This window comes from Anomaloglossus baeobatrachus, chromosome 6 (assembly GCF_048569485.1).
Source record: "Anomaloglossus baeobatrachus isolate aAnoBae1 chromosome 6, aAnoBae1.hap1, whole genome shotgun sequence".
NCBI lineage: Eukaryota > Metazoa > Chordata > Amphibia > Anura > Aromobatidae > Anomaloglossus > Anomaloglossus baeobatrachus.
The window spans coordinates 57,053,585-57,069,708 of record NC_134358.1 but is presented as its reverse complement, the minus strand read 5'-3'; the positions used below and the strand labels follow the sequence as shown (position 1 = coordinate 57,069,708).

Below are 16,124 nucleotides of genomic sequence, written 5' to 3'. Positions count from 1 at the left end.
AAATCATTGTCCTTTTCTGTTTACCTTATTTTTGCTTCATTAAGCAAAATTTATTAAACTCACAACATAATTTCCTTGGCTCAAAATTTACCTATTTTTAGTTTTTATTTTTCCTTTTTTTTTTAGTACCGTATCTTATTCTTTATAATGTTTATTTATTTAACAAACTAAAGGGTACTTTACATGCTGCGATATCGCTATCGATATTGCTAGCGAGCGTACCCACCCCCGTCGGTTGTGTGTCACGGGCAAATCGCTGCCCGTGACGCACAACATCGTTTACACCCATCACACATACTTACCTTCCCTGTGATGTCGCTGTGGCTGGCGAATCGCCTCCTTTCTAAGGGGGCGGTATGTGCGGCGTCACAGCGACGTCACACGGCAGCCGTGCAATAGATGCGGAGGGGCGGAGATGAGCGGGACAAATATCCCGCCCACCTCCTACCTTCCTCATTGCAGCCGGCCGCAGGTACGAGGTTGTTGCTCGTTCCTGCGGTGTCACACATAGCGAAGTGTGCTACCGCAGGAACGACAAACAACCTCGCTACTGAATAGGCAACGATTTTTGGTAAGTGAACCATGTCTCTCATACCAACGATTTTTGCCTCTTTTGTGATCGTTTAAGGTCGCTCATAGGTGTTACACGCTGCGACGTCGCTAACGACGCTGGATGTGCGTCACAAACACCGTGACCCCGACGATATATCGTTAGCGATGTCGCAGCGTGTTAATGGCCTTTTAGTCTACTTGAAGACTTCTGTAAAGCTACCAATAAGAGTTCCTCTCATATAGATGAAAAGTCCTGCCCAGAATTACCCAGACACCTATTGATTTGAATAGGCACTTAGGTTCATAGATATTTTCAACAGGGCAAGACATCCCTTTAAAGTCCTCGCACCATATAGAAAAGCTTGCAAAGGGGTAGCCAGCAGAAAATATCCATATTACATGTTCTATGACATTTGAAGGCTTACATCGCCCTCTGTTGGCGAACCAGAGGTGATCGGAACCAGATTGTAAGGAGTGTGTTTCCTTTCCTCGAAGGAAGGCTTAGTAGGGAGTGCTGAGTCAGCAGACAACTGTTGGACAGATGCAAATTATAAAAGGCTGAACCGGAAACTGGAGGGCGGAGTTGGCACCAATACTGCCTTGACGCAACACAAAGTGGACCCATGTAGTCTGTATTGGAAGCATCTGGAAGTGTGCTCATCCAAAGGAAAATCTAAATTCCACAGTTATTCGAGAAACCCGAAGACCAAACACGCCATTTCCTCGCAAAGGAATCTGAAGACTGAACACCCCATTTTATCAGGGATGACTTTTGGATAGTCATGCTTTTACATCCTTGTTATTAAAAAAATACAGACATACGGACTATTGGGGAAGATCACTTTCTGCTCTGACAGAGTTTGTTAAAAGTATCGGCGTCCAATGATGCAGATAATTTTAGAAGTGTTGAAGGCCTACGAGGGCCCACTGATGGATCAGTCCATGGGGCATTTGACAGAATTGCCAGATGGTCAATCCGGCCCTACTAGAAGGGTCATGCTATAACAATATATTCACTGTTATTCATGCCACCTATCAGTGGTTTGAATATTATGGTCTATTGTTATATACCGTATGTACGGAAGCAAGACTAAGGGTTGAAATATACAGACAAAACCAGGAAATAATAGTAGATGATGGTCAAGTTCTAAAATCTAGGCCATTGTGCTTTATTGTCAGCAGTCCATGAGTTCTGCCTAGTGAGAAATTTTGCAGTTGAAGTTTTAAGTGAGACTATACCTCTAAATACACATCTCTCTGGGACCAATATGGCTACAATAAAAAAAACAAGCTGAATTGCTTTCATGTGACAGCTGTTCATTTCATTGAACCTGCAACTGTTCCGCCAATTTTAAAGAACAGCATATTTTACACCCCAATTAACCTGAATTATTGAAACTACCTCTACAACCTTCTTTCACATTTTTCATTATAGAATACAGCCAGGAATTATCTCTAAAGAGCGGAAATTATATTAATAAAAACTACAGATTGGGGGAATGAACATAACCACAAGGATTTGGTTGTAAGGATTTAAGAGTCTGTTTACATAACAAAATAACCAATACCTATACCAATGAAGAATCCTTAATATTACTGCACTTTCTGGTAAGTTTTTTTGAATATGCTGTTTTGGGTTTATGAGGACTAACTCTATGGAAATGTTTATGATGTCAACCATCTTTCCTGAGCTGCTGTTAAAAGGGATGACTAATCTTCAGAGGTGTAATGACCGCGGTCAAAGAGATCACGACTGCGACCAGGCCCGGCAGGGTTAGGGGCCCGGCGTCCGCCCTGCAGAGAAGCAGACAGATCCTCTCTCTGAGAGAAGAGCAGCGCTGTTCAGTGGCAGACCACAAGGCCGCTGTGGGGCCCATGATTCAGGGGGGCCTGGTGCTGCCCTTGCCCGTCATCACACAAAATAATGATGAAGGATGGTGCGGAGCACTCTGCTCCATCCTTCAGCATTCTCCCCCTGTGCCTGCACTCAACATCTCAGTGCAGCAGAGCTCAGTGATGTCACTACTGCATGACTGCTGTGCTGAGACATGTAGAGCGCAGCGCGCAGGATGAGAGGACACTCTGACCAGAGCAGCAGGAGAACGAGGAAAGGTGAAGACTTGTTAATTTTTTTTTAATCAATGAGTACATGGTGGCCAGAGGCCTATGGGGGTGCATTAAATGGTATAGGGACTGCATAATACAATATGAAGGACACCTTATACATGGACTATGGGGCTGCATTACACTATATGGAGGCCTATGGGGGTGTGCATTAAACCCCCTGGGCTGTGGGCTGCATAATACAATATGAAGGACAACTTATACATAGAGGACTATGGGAAATGTATTATAATGCATGGAGGATTATGGGGGTGCATGCTAATATATGAAGGGTAATATGGGACCCATTATACTATATGGAAGGCTATGTGGGGGCCATTATAGTACTGGGAGAGCGATAAATAAGGGGGACAAGAAAAAAGCATTGGATGGGAAAGTTTTGTGCTGAAGGAAAGAGGCTCTTTCCCTCAGCACCCGGTTTAACATGCTCTAATATTATGGGAAAGCTGGGTGCTGAGGGAAAGCTGTATAGGTGTGTTCTGAGGACATGATGGATATCAGAATATAGGAAAGTGGGTGCTGCTAGAAGGAGGTGTAAGGGGTGGGCAGACCCCTTACAAGGAAGCACAGGTTTTCTCTGAAGTGGTTAATGCTGTCCCCATAGAAACTGTAGAGGAGGGAGGAGGAGCCGGCAGCTTAGAGAGAGAAGTGTGTGTGTGTGTGGAAGGCAGTTGTGTCCGGGACGGGAGAGAAGAAACAGCCAGGGGCAGAGTGTTGAGCTGAGTGGGCAGAAAGAAAGAAAGAAAGAAAGAAAGAAGGGTGCTGGAAGAACAGGGAAGCCGGAGAGAAAAGGAGCGGGCGGAACCTCGTAGGGTGAAGCAGTCCGGTGTGGGTCCGGGCTGTGGGTAGCCAGAAGTGGGAGCCGGGCGAAGAGGAGTAGTCAGGCAAGTCACCCACTTTAGGGGACGCTAGGGCAGGCTTTCCCTCAGCTAAAGGAAGCGCCACAGCACTGTGTTTTGTTACTGCCAAGTGTGGAGAATTGCGAAGAATAAAACATGTTTGTTATTTGCATTGAACCATGCCTGAAGAGTATTTGTGCGCCGGACGACATCTGTACCACCACACTCTGCCCCACCAAGACATCTCTCGTCCCGATAGTGACGGCGGAGCCAAAGGTAAGCCTGACAGAAGGGGCCACGACTACAAGCCCAGAGGCGCCCCTGGCACCCCGCTACATGTGGCGTAGTCAGCAGGATCCGGATCATATGCAAGGGGTCCCGCTCCAAGAAGAAGGAGATCAAGTGATGCCGAGGACACTGGATCCAGATTATTGGAAAAGAGTCCCGATCCCATGGTGGGAAGAGGAAGAAGTGCCTAAGGCGTTGGACCGGGCACAAGATGGCGGCAAGATGGCCGTTGTCTGTGAAGACACAGAAAGCGCGCGCAGAATTGGCACCAAAAGAAGAGCCTGGGGCTGGCCGCTGCCGAAAAAGAAGTTCGGAGTACTCCGCCCAAAGAGGGGAGGTGCCGGTCCCAGGGCACGAAGGAAGATATGTGAAGTGGGCGGTGTTCCAGAGAAAAAGAAGAACCGCCGCGTAGGGGTCGACCTGATGTGTGAGACTGGGGGTGGAGTATACCCAAGAGCGGGAAAAGTAAGCCTGCCTCCACTTCCTCCAGCATCTCCACTGACCCCGACGCCATTACCAGAAACGCTGACTCCGAGCAAGATGGAGACTCCAGGAAAACAGCAAGCTGCGGTAGCCGCACTAGTAGCGACTAGCCTGGGCAGAGGACGCCCAAAGCAGACTGCGGCTGCGGAAGGACCCACCCTTAACCTACCGGCTGTGCCAGGAAGACCGGAGCGGCCCACTACACAAGAGGCCGCACAGTGGCAACAGGAAATCGAGTGGGAGGAATGCCAATACCGGCGGCGGTCGCAGCAAAGACCGGTGCTAGCTGAACTCTCCCACCCGAGACGTTGGAGCAACCCGCCAACTACGAGCCCTTCCGGAGGCTGCGCCGGTTGCCCGGACAGTCCCTGTCGGAGTACGTGCAGGCCCAACGAGCCGAATGGCAACGTGCATATCATCCGGAGTGACTTTTGAAGACCGGAAGATGGCGGGCCTGTTTTTGTGCAACACCGGCGTTGTTTTGAGCCGGAAGAAGGTGTGTTGTTTGTAACCGTTCAAGTTGCTGAGCCCGGAAGAGAGCCTGATGCTGGACTGAGCCAGGGGCTCCCTCCGCGTCGTTAAGAAGATTTTTGCCGAGTTGTGTTCCTGCCAGCTAACGTCTAAGACCGGGAGTGCTGCAAAAGCCTCCGGGCAGAAACTCCACTAAGACCGGGAGTGCCTGCCGACGGCCTCCGGGCACGACTAAGACCGGGAGCTTCCAGGAGGAACTCCGGGCGCTGGACTGGTGTGCCCTTGCGGGTGCCCTCAGGTGAACATGTTCGCAGTTTCATTAAAATGACTTTGTTTAGTTTTAAAATGTGATTTTAGATTTGTGCCTTGCCGGGAGGCTTAGACTTAAAGAGGGGAGGTATGTAAGGGGTGGGCAGACCCCTTACAAGGAAGCACAGGTTTTCTCTGAAGTGGTTAATGCTGTCCCCATAGAAACTGTAGAGGAGGGAGGAGGAGCCGGCAGCTTAGAGAGAGAAGTGTGTGTGTGTGTGGAAGGCAGTTGTGTCCGGGACGGGAGAGAAGAAACAGCCAGGGGCAGAGTGTGGAGCTGAGTGGGCAGAAAGAAAGAAAGAAAGAAGGGTGCTGGAAGAACAGGGAAGCTGGAGAGAAAAGGAGCGGGCGGAACCTCGTAGGGTGAAGCAGTCCGGTGTGGGTCCAGGCTGTGGGTAGCCAGAAGTGGGAGCCGGGCGAAGAGGAGTAGTCAGGCAAGTCACCCACTTGAGGGGACGCTAGGGCAGGCTTTCCCTCAGCTAAAGGAAGCGCCACAGCACTGTGTTTTGTTACTGCCAAGTGTGGAGAATTGCGAAGAATAAAACATGTTTGTTATTTGCATTGAACCATGCCTGAAGAGCATTTGTGCGCCGGACGACATCTGTACCACCACACTCTGCCCCACCAAGACATCTCCCGTCCCGATAGTGACGGCGGAGCCAGGGGTAAGCCTGACAGAAGGGGCCACGACTACAAGCCCAGAGGCGCCCCTGGCACCCCGTTACAGAGGGATTTCAGATAATGGGAATCATAGGTGTTGAGGGAAAGAGCCTAAGTTTCAGTGACACTATTGCGCACCCTGAGTGTCAGCGTAATTATCCCGTACCCCGAGTGTCAGCATCATTATCCCGTACTTCAAGTGTCCCAGTACAGCTGTGGGGGGCCCGGGTATTGACTTTAAATATGGTGATTATGTAACAGTAAGAACCCATTAGATTTACAAGGTGCATGTCTCTAGAAACAAAAGCTGGCTTCAATTTTAACTCTACAACATCCATTCCATGCTATTTTCAGTAAAACATCAATGGGGCAAAAATAATTATTGTATCTGAAGATGAGTCCTATGAGATGTGAATTTTCCAAAATGTGCCTACAAGACCAGTTGGGCACAGACTTTTACTCAATACACTTGCATTGAACTAGTTCTCGCCCATCTAGTTGTATTCTGGCAGGTAATATGCATTTCACATACTTGCGGCCATGTGATAGTCATTCCCGGCTTGGACGTTGGAGAATCCTCACAGCACACAGTGCGTGTGATATGAGAATTCAAAAGTCTGTAGTCATGTAGAGTGCCTACAAACTTGTCATTTTGGACTGGACAACCCCTTTAAGGATAGATGAAGATGTGTGATAGTGTTTGGAGGGCATACAGGAGGATATTGCAGCAGTCGAGGTGTAAGATGATGAGGGCACACACTAACATTTTAGCAGATTCAGGGTTGAGGAAAATACAGATTATAGAAATATTTTTGAGTTGGAGGTGGTAGGAGGAGGTAATAACTTGGATGTGTGGTTTGAAGAACAGGGCTTATGCCACCTATTGTGATGTTCCCTCTTGCAAACCTGTTTGTATTATTGCCCTCATGATCTACAGACCAATCTATGGTTATCACTGCATTCAAGACAAAAGTGGGACTCATGACTGAAGAGGATAGACCTCCATTATAGCCTCTATTCCCATCTTGTTCTGCACCATTGTAGCCTTTGAGAACAGTGGTGTGAGATCATTGGATACCTGTAGCTGGATGTGTGGCACATAGACTAATTTCATACAAATGCCTTCTGATGGTTTGGGTAGACTCTGTTTATACCTAATGCCGGCGTCACATGGTACAATCTATCAATCTATCGAGCGATCGTACCCGCCCCCGTCGTTTGTGCGCCACGGGCAATTAGTTGCCCGTAGCGCACAAAGTCGTTAACCCCCTGTCACACGCACTTACCTGTCGCACGGCCTCACTGTGGGCGGCGAATTTCCTCTTCCTGAAGGGGGCGGGACGTTCGGCGTCACAGCGACGTAACACAGCCGCCGGCCAATCGTAGCAGAGGGGCGGAGATGAGCGGGACATAACATCCCGCCCACCTCCTTCCTTCCACATTGCCCGCAGGATGCAGGTAAGCTGTGTTCGTTGTTCCCGGGGTGTCACACGGAGCGATGTGTGCTGCCTCGGGAATGATGAACAACAGGAGCACAGAAGGAGGACCGTGATTTTGAAAATGAACGACGTGTCAACGAGCAACGATAAGGTGAGTATTTTTGCTCATTCACAGTCATTCGGAGGTGTCACACGGTACGACATCTCTAACGATGCCGGATGTGCGTCACAAATTCCGTGACCCCGACGACAGATCACACGATATATCGTACCGTGTGACGCTGGCATTAGGCTTGGAAAGTGATGTACCGTTTCACTTGAACTACAGATCAATCGTGCAACCATTCTTACTGCCATTTATTCAAAGTTTTTATCTGGAGCTGCTTTTCAGCACAATAACAGACCCCTTGGATAGACTCTGTGGCCTTAACGTGCTACCATGGCTTCAGTGTCTCCAGACTTGACTCCCATCCAGCTTATCTGGATGGTAATTAAAAAGGGAACACCCACCAATGGATCTTGATAATTTTCCAAAGTGCACTCAGTGTGGCTGTAATGACCACATCGGTATCCCTGCACTGTCTTACTCCCCTCTACTGGCAAGGACGACAGCTCTCTCACCCATCTGGCTTTTCTGCGGTGGCCGCCCCGTTCCCGGCCCAAGTTGCTGTCTCCTAGAGGCTGTTCACACATCACAGGCTTCCTTGCTCTGCCTGAAGGGCGAGCGCATGGCCATGCCCCCTTTCTTAAAGAGCCAGCGTATCCTAACACAGAAGTGCTTCTCAGGTCAGCTGAGAGGCTGTAGGTATTTCAGGCACTGCTCCCTTATGGGATGTGCCTGGGCATCAAGTCTAATATGTTGCTAGTTCTCAGGTCCCATTGTACTATACTGCTGTCTCCGCCGCTGCTGTTGTATTGTGCTAAATACTGCTGCTGACGTTTGTGTTTCAGTGTACTGCTGCTGTTATCTCTAACCTGTCGCTGCTGCTACAAGCTGTCACACAGGCTGCCATCGACAATACCCACTGCCGCGAACTATCCTTACTAGCTGTTGTTACCCCATCCATCCTGGCCGGAACCTTGATATCAGCTGCTACTGTTACCTATCTCCAGTGACTGTCTCTCCTGTACCCCTGGGGACAGCAGTCACAGCGCCAGTCTTCCCGAGTGGCACCCGGCCTCACACCTGCAGCATAACATCTTCACCATTAGAGGCTCTGAAGAAAACCAGGTGTGGTTCCACAGTCAAGCCCCTCTGGGTTTTCTGTGTGCTGTTGTGGCGCCCCTGACTGGGTTAGGCACCAATGAGTACTGCACCCATGCTGGGTGAGTGCAAACAGGTAATACCAAAGGCTGAGTAGGGTGTGTACGCACAGACACATAGTGACCAGGTCTCACACACACCTTAGAGGGGACCCCTGGCCAGGAGGGGGCGAGGCCTCCACATCTCAGCTAGTGGTGGGTGGAGTAGCTGGAAGCTAGTGATGCAGTGGTAGTGAGTCAGAGTAGAGCAGTGGAGGAGGACACACAAGCCGAGTCTGAAGTGGAGACGCAGGAGAGCGGACACTAGTCAGACCCTGCAAGTGTAGTGGCTGCTTGTGGGGGAGTTCGGTTGCCACACAGTCAGCCTGAAAGATACCTCAGGAAGAAGTGAGGTAGTTGAGTACGGGGACTTCTGGTAGACCAGGCACGCACGGGGATAGGTCCCTAGAGCCAGACATCCATTTAGTGGTCTGCTAAAACCTGCCGGTGAGGGCACTCCAAGTGTCTCACCAACCAACACAGAGTCAGCAGCATCAGCAGCAACGAGGGGCCCATAAGTGAGATAGGGCAAGGAGCCATCTCTACTTGGTCCACGCTGCCAGCAAACGGGCCAGAAAGGGATGAAAAGGCAGTTGCGACTTCCCTGGATGAATCCCATATACTTCAAGTTGGGGGTTATCCAAAACAAGAAGTGCTAGGAAAGTGAGCTTACAGTCACCCCTACACCAGCCTGAAGGATACCTGGTTCTCTCTAGGCCGTCTCAGTATCGCCCGGGTTACCTCACAAAACCAGCTGAACATGAGTAAAAGCCGTAAAAGACATCTTGGACTGTGTGTGAGTCATTCTGCGACCTCTAGTTCTACGCACATACACCCGAGCCCCTGGGGCCAGCTTCACTCTCGGGAGGCCAGACCACCAGAGTGCAGATTCCACCAGCCCCAGACGCTCATTAAATTGCAGTGGCGGTCACTAGTACTACCCTGACCGCAAACCAAGAGTGGCGTCACGAATCCCATGTACATAAACCCCACATACCTGTTGCCAGAGAAGGGTACCAAATGAGAAGTCCCAACAGTGTCCTGGATGCGACCGCTGCAGCACTTAGGTGGGCGACTCACTGTGGCCCAATGGGTCCACTAAATCCCTGCTTGCATGGTGAGCATAAAAGTGACAGAATATTCCTTGGATGCTCATTAATAACCTCATTGATAGTAGCCGAGGCCGTAAGTGCCGGGATTTCTGCATGTGGTGCTCCAGACTGCATAAATCGAGATGTTTTGGAAATTTTGCTTGCATTTTTTGCATCATTTGCAAATCATTAACATGTCTATATCTGTGCCGCCCCCGTGGCAGCAACCGAGCTGCTCGGATCCGGGTTCACTGTGGCTCGAGGGTCTCCGGACCCGGGGGTCGTGCGGCCACTCAAATGAAGGGGGTATTTACAGGGGAGTTAATGTACAGTTCGTAACGCCACCCGTGGTGTACGGTAATCTGGAGAGTACCGCCGCTACCGCTGGGTGTACCTGGGGTGATGAAGTGGGGCAGCAAAATGTTGTAACCCTCCACGGGTAGGGGGAATGCCCCGGGACTCGGTGATATGGGTGCCATGGGGTTCAGGGGCCACTCTCATACTCAGTTCATTAAGCAGACACTGACAACCGGTAAACCAAGTCTCTGGACACCGCTGCCACTGAGGGGGGCTTGTCTGGGTCCTGTCCCCAATGGTGCTGCCTGGTGATCCATGATGTGCCTCCTGGCACTTTAGTTTGACTTAAACTTAATGGCCCGGTAGTGTGGAACTAGCCAGGCCCCGCTCCCCACTATGGCTAAGTATGGGAGCTTGCTCTCAGGGCTCACGCGTGGGATTTTCTGGACCGCTGTGGTTTGGAAATTCCTATCCCCCTTGTTGCGCTAATGCCCAGATTCTGGATCAGTTGGGAATGAATCATAAAGGCTCCGTTATCGGGTTGCCTGAAGCTACTCCCCGACCTAGGGTCTGTGTACCCCGTCGTGCCTTTGGTCCCGGACCGATGATGGTGCTAGGCTGCCTTCTGTCCTCCTCGACAGGTCCAAGCACCTTGCCACAATCCCCTGCGACCGGGGGTCCGACTCCTCTAGGCCCAGACCACCATTTGCAACCCAGAAAGCTTCTCTAGGAGTCACCGCTCCTGACCTCCTCTGAGCTCCTCGCAGCTCGAGGGCTACTCCTCGACTCTCTCTCACTCACAGACTGACTACACTCATCACTTCCCCTCCCTGACCCCTAGGTGTGTGACTCTATTGCACTCAAGCCGTCCACTGGTGTATCTGGTGGGTGTGGTGCAGGGTGTATCTAGGATTTGATTTACTGTTGGACGCAACACCATTAGTTAGGGACCCAGAACCAAGAGGGAGGCGGAATACTGCACGGAAGGGCAGCTTGTGCCCTGTGACAACCTGATAGTCCAAGGGCGTCACATAATTCTACGACTTTTCCTTCTTGGTGTTACAATTTCAATTTTGAAAAGTGTATAATGTCAGGATATGCAAAAATAATAAAATTTGCTAAATAAAGTTACTCACCACTGTGTTTATATCAATTTTCGAGACACTTTTATCGCTGTCACATCCTAATGAGATAACAGACTTTGCAGGATATTTTTTTTCTTTTCACAGTGTTCATTGTGGACCACACATTATTTGGAAACTCGATTTCTGTGTAGGAGAAGAATGTGTGATAAAAGTGCTGAGAATGGTAAGAAATGAAACTGCACAAACATTAATCATGCTTTTTCATCATGAAATTGAATATATGATTTCCAGCAGTGTCAAACCATTCACTTTGTTATATAATCCAACAAAAAACAGTTCAAGGTAAAAGCCTCCAGAGTACTCGGAACTGAAGTTCAATTGACCTCAGTCAAGAAGAATCTACTAACCCGCAGATTTTTTTGTATTATTACTATTATTTTTTTATTCTAGGTCTGGTAAATACTTTTTATAAAAGTTTGTATATGAAGCCATAATACATTCATTGGAATTACAGTATATCACAAAAGTGAGTACACCCCTCATATTTTCATAAAAAATGTATTATATCTTTTCATTGGACAACACTGACGATACAACACTTGGATTCAATGTGCAGTGTCAGTGTGCAGCTTGTATAACAGTGTAAATTTAGTGGCCTCTAAATAACTCATCACAGCCATTATTGTCTAAATCGCTGTTAACAAGAATATATCCCTAAGTGAAAATGGCCGAATTGCGTCCAATTATCCATTTCCCCTCCCCAGTGTCATGTGACTCATTAGTGTTACAAGGTGTCAGGTGTGAATGGGGAGCAGGTGTGTTACATTTGGTGTTATCACTCACACATTCTCTCATGCTAGTCAATGGAAGCTCAACATGGCTCCTCATAGCAAATAATTCTCTGAGAATCTGAAAAAAATAATATTTGCACTGCATAAAGATGGGCGAGGCTATAAGAAGAGTGCCAACACCCTGACACTGAGCTGCAGCACGGTGGCCAAGACCATACAACAGTTTAACAAGACAGGTTCCACTAAGAAAAGGCCACGCTATGGTTCACCGAGGAGGTTGAGTACATGTGTTCAGCATCCTATCCAGAGGTTGTCTATTTAAAATAGACATATGAGTGCTGTCAACATTTCTGCAGAGGTTACATGGTCGGGGAGGGGGTCAACCTGTCAGTGCTCAGGCCATATGCTGCACACTGCATCAAATTGGTCTGCATGGCTGTCATCTTAGAAGGAAGCCTCTTTAGATAATGCACAAGAAAATCTGCAAATAGTTTGCTGAAGGCACGCAGACTAAGGGCATGGATTACTGGAACCATGACCTGTGGTCTGATGAGACCAAAATAAAACTATTTGGTTTAGATAATGTCAAGCATGTGTGGCGGCAAGTATGTGAGAAGTACAAAGATAAGTGTGTCCTGCCTACAGTCAAGCATGGTGGTGGGAGGGTCACGATTTGGGGCTGCATAATTGCTGCCGGCAGCAGGGAGCTACAGTTCTTTGAATGTACTATGATATTCTGAAGAAGACCATAATCCCCGCCTTCAGAAACTGGGCTGCAGGGCAATATTCCAACATGAAAACTATTGCAAACACACCTCCAAGATGACTACTGTCTTGCTAAAGAAACTAAGGGTAAAGGTGTTGGACTGGCCAAGCATGCCTCCAAACCTAAACCCTATTGAGCATCTGAGGGTCCTACTCAAATGGAAGGAGGAGGAGCGCAAGGTCTCCATCATCCACCAACTCCGTGATATTGTCATGGAGTATGGAAGAGGATCCAGCGACTCCTGTGAAGCTCTAGTGAACTCCATGCTCAAGAGAGTTAAGGTGGTGCATGAAAATAATGGTGGACATACAAAATATTGACACTCTGGGCACAATTTGGCCATTTTCATTTAGGAATGTACTCACTTTTGTTGCCAGTGGTTTAGATATTAATGGCTATGTGTTGAGTTATTTAGAGGACACGTGCAATAGTGTGGCGAGTATGCTTGATATTAAACTACTAAATGGGAGTAAAGTGGAAAATCGTGGATGTAAGAATACTGCCTATAAGTAGTGATGAGCGAGCACTACCATGCTGTGGTGCTTGATACTTGTAATGAGCAATTTGACACTCAGGCAGGCTTGACTCAAGTGCCGAGTATAATGAAAGCCTATGAAGAACTTGAAAAGCTTCCAGAAAATGCTTGAGTTTCAAATTAAAGGGAACCTGTCACCACTTTTTTTGGCTATAAGCTGCGGCCACCACCACAGGGCTCTTATATACAGCATTCTAACATGCTGTATATAAGAGCCCAGGCCACTGTGAGAACATAAAAAAACAGTTTATAATACTTACCTAATGGTCGTGCTGCGGTGGAATTGAGTCACGGAGGCATCTCCGTTGTCCGGTGCCGGCGCCGCCTCTTTCGGCCATCTTCGTCCTCCTTCTTCTGAAACCGCGGTGCATGACGCATCCGATGTCATCCACACTCGCCAGCATTCAGGTCCTGAGCAGGCGCACTTTAATCTGCCCTGAGCAGGGCAGATCAAAGTATTGTAGTGCGCCTGCGCAGGACCGGCGAGTGTGTATGACGTAGACGCGTCATGCACACAGGCTTCAGAAAGAGGACGAAGATGGCCGAAAGAGGCGGCGCCAGCACCGGAGAACGGAGACGCCTCCGTGACCCAATTCCACCGCAGCGCGACCATTAGGTAAGTATTGTAAACTGTTTTTTATGTTCTCACAGTAGCCTGGGCTTTTATATACAGCATGTTAGAATGCTGGATATAAGAGCCCTGTGGTGGTGGCCGCAACTTATAGCCAAAAAAAGTGGTGACAGGTTCCCTTTAACTTCCATTATACTCTTGGGACATGAGTCGAGCCTATTGGAGTGTCAAACTCATTACGAGTATCGAGCACCAGAGCATGGTAGTGCTCTCTCATCACTACCTATATGGTCTTGGTGTGCTTTTTGTGGGGAAGATTTGGCTGTCTTCATACCAGGTTCTGGGTGTCACTTCTGTGAGGGTAGGTGCACTGAATGTGGCTCACAACCATCTCTCAAATCTGAATTTGGCTCTCATGGTAAGAATGGTTGGGGACCACTGTAATAGTTGATCGGTGAGACTTTCAGGTGCTGATTTAGCAACGATCTGCTTAAAGAATAATTTTTACCTATTGTAAAAATATTTATTTTTGTTCATAGATCCATCTTCTTAACCATAGATAGTCCTTTAACAAAAGGTACTATTAATCGAAAGCGCAACTATCCTTGGACAGGGACAATCACTTTTGGAACCAGTAAAGTGTTCAAGGTTGGTCATCAAATTCAAAGAAGTAAGGAAAGACAAATTGGTCAATGCAACGACAAAAATAAGCTCATGGAAAAGATTAATTTCAAGTAGACACAATGCGCTTCTCACTTAATTTTTTAAGTATATTGCATTATACAACCATCATGATAGAACTGAAACTGAGAAGTCTTCTTTATGGACAAATAAATCTGAATTCACATTATTGTGATGAATGTGCCCCATATAGTTGCATATACAAACAGTGAGAGGGATTAACCTCATTGCGACAGCCTTACGGAGATAAACGGTGGAAGAATAGGGTACTAATAAACGGCAGGCAGAAAAAAAAGTAAATAGCGCCCCCCCAGCGTCGGAAAATCTCCAGGATTTCAGCTACCGGTGGTAGCGGAGACCCTGGAGCTCATGATTCGTTTTTTCCAGTCCTCGGTCACGTGATCATCGGTATACACCATATAACAATGGTCATGTTACACTAAATGGTGGTGCCGGTTAAAAATGATTTCTCTCCCATGCCATGATCAAACATGTCAGGTAAACCTCCTCCCTGGTCCCCTCCAGTCTCTTATTTTTACCTAGAAGGGTGGCATAAAGGGATGTTCCCATAAATATCAAAGCTGGGGTTACTCTTTTAACCAGACCAGTGAAGTGTTGGAAAAAAATATTCACTTTTTTGAAGACTTTGCATATTACATGGTTATCTATTCAACAAATTGGCAGAATACAGTACACCGAATATTAGTATCTAAATTGCTTAGGTAACCCTGTTAAAAGAAATAGATAGGACAATCTCGTTAATTATTACTTAGTTACAATCTCTTACACTTCATTTAATCCAATATTTAAAGGGTCTGCATGGAATATTTACATTGATAGGCCATCCTTAGGATAGGTAATCAACATCTGATCAGTCCGGGTGCAACACCCGGCACCCCTACCAATCAGCTGTTCTCTGTGGAAGTGGCCGGATGTATTCAGTTGCAGAGCAGAACTACACAGCTCGATCAATTGCAAAGTGACCGCAGAAGAGTACTACTCATCCATCGCCTATTTATTCGAGTAGGGGGCACATGGGAAGTACCCATCTGTGGCTACCTTACAGTTGGTGGAGTTGTATTATCCAGTTCCACACCTGTGCACATCCAAACTTGTCAGTATTGGGAACAACTAATCAGCTGGGCTGCCAGGTGTTGCCCCCTCCACCAATCACTGATCATATATTGATGAGCTGCCCTAAGGATAAGCCATTAAAAGCCCAGGATAATCGCTTTAATGTTTTTATTCTATTGTGCTCTGACATCTATGGCTGCACCTTCAGTGTGATCTACAAGAATCTTCAATCTTCCTATCAGCAAAAGCAGTGTATGCATCCTAATATTTACACTGTATATTCTGTAATGTAACTACCCTGTTTCCTCGAAAATAAGACCTACACCAAAAGTAGGACAGCACAGTGGCTCAGTGGTTAGCACTGCAGTCTTGCAGTGCTGGGGTCCTGGGTTCGAATCCCACCAAGGACAACATCTGCAAGGAGTTTGTATGTTCTCCCCGTGTTTGCGTGGGTTTCCTCCGGGTACTCTGGTTTCCTCACACACTCCAAAAAACATACAGATAGGGACTGTAGATTGTGAGCCCCAATGGGGACAGTGTTCCTGATGTATGTAAAGCGCTGCGGAATATGTTAGCGCTATATAAAAATAAAGATTTGATTTTTTTGAAAAGTAAGCCATAGTAGGACTTTGGGTGCTTTTTTGAGTATGCTTAAAATATAAGCCCTACTCCAAAATTAAGCCCTAGTTGCAGTCCCATAAGGAAGTGTCCAAGTGACTAAAAAAGTTAAAGAAAACAGCAGGACTTTTCAAAGAAAGCAGATACC

At 47.6% G+C, this 16,124-nt stretch overlaps 1 long non-coding RNA gene across 2 annotated transcripts in view; it reads left to right on the top strand.

Moving 5' to 3' along the window:
* LOC142317036 (uncharacterized) overlaps positions 1–16,124 on the top strand; it is a 407,707-nt gene that overhangs the window by 303,654 nt on the left and 87,929 nt on the right. For both annotated transcript variants that reach the window (XR_012754660.1, XR_012754661.1), the window contains exons 2-5: positions 1,988–2,160; positions 11,085–11,163; positions 11,391–11,466; positions 14,143–14,251. This is a non-coding gene — a long non-coding RNA (uncharacterized LOC142317036). The remainder of the gene's footprint in view (positions 1–1,987; positions 2,161–11,084; positions 11,164–11,390; positions 11,467–14,142; positions 14,252–16,124) is intronic.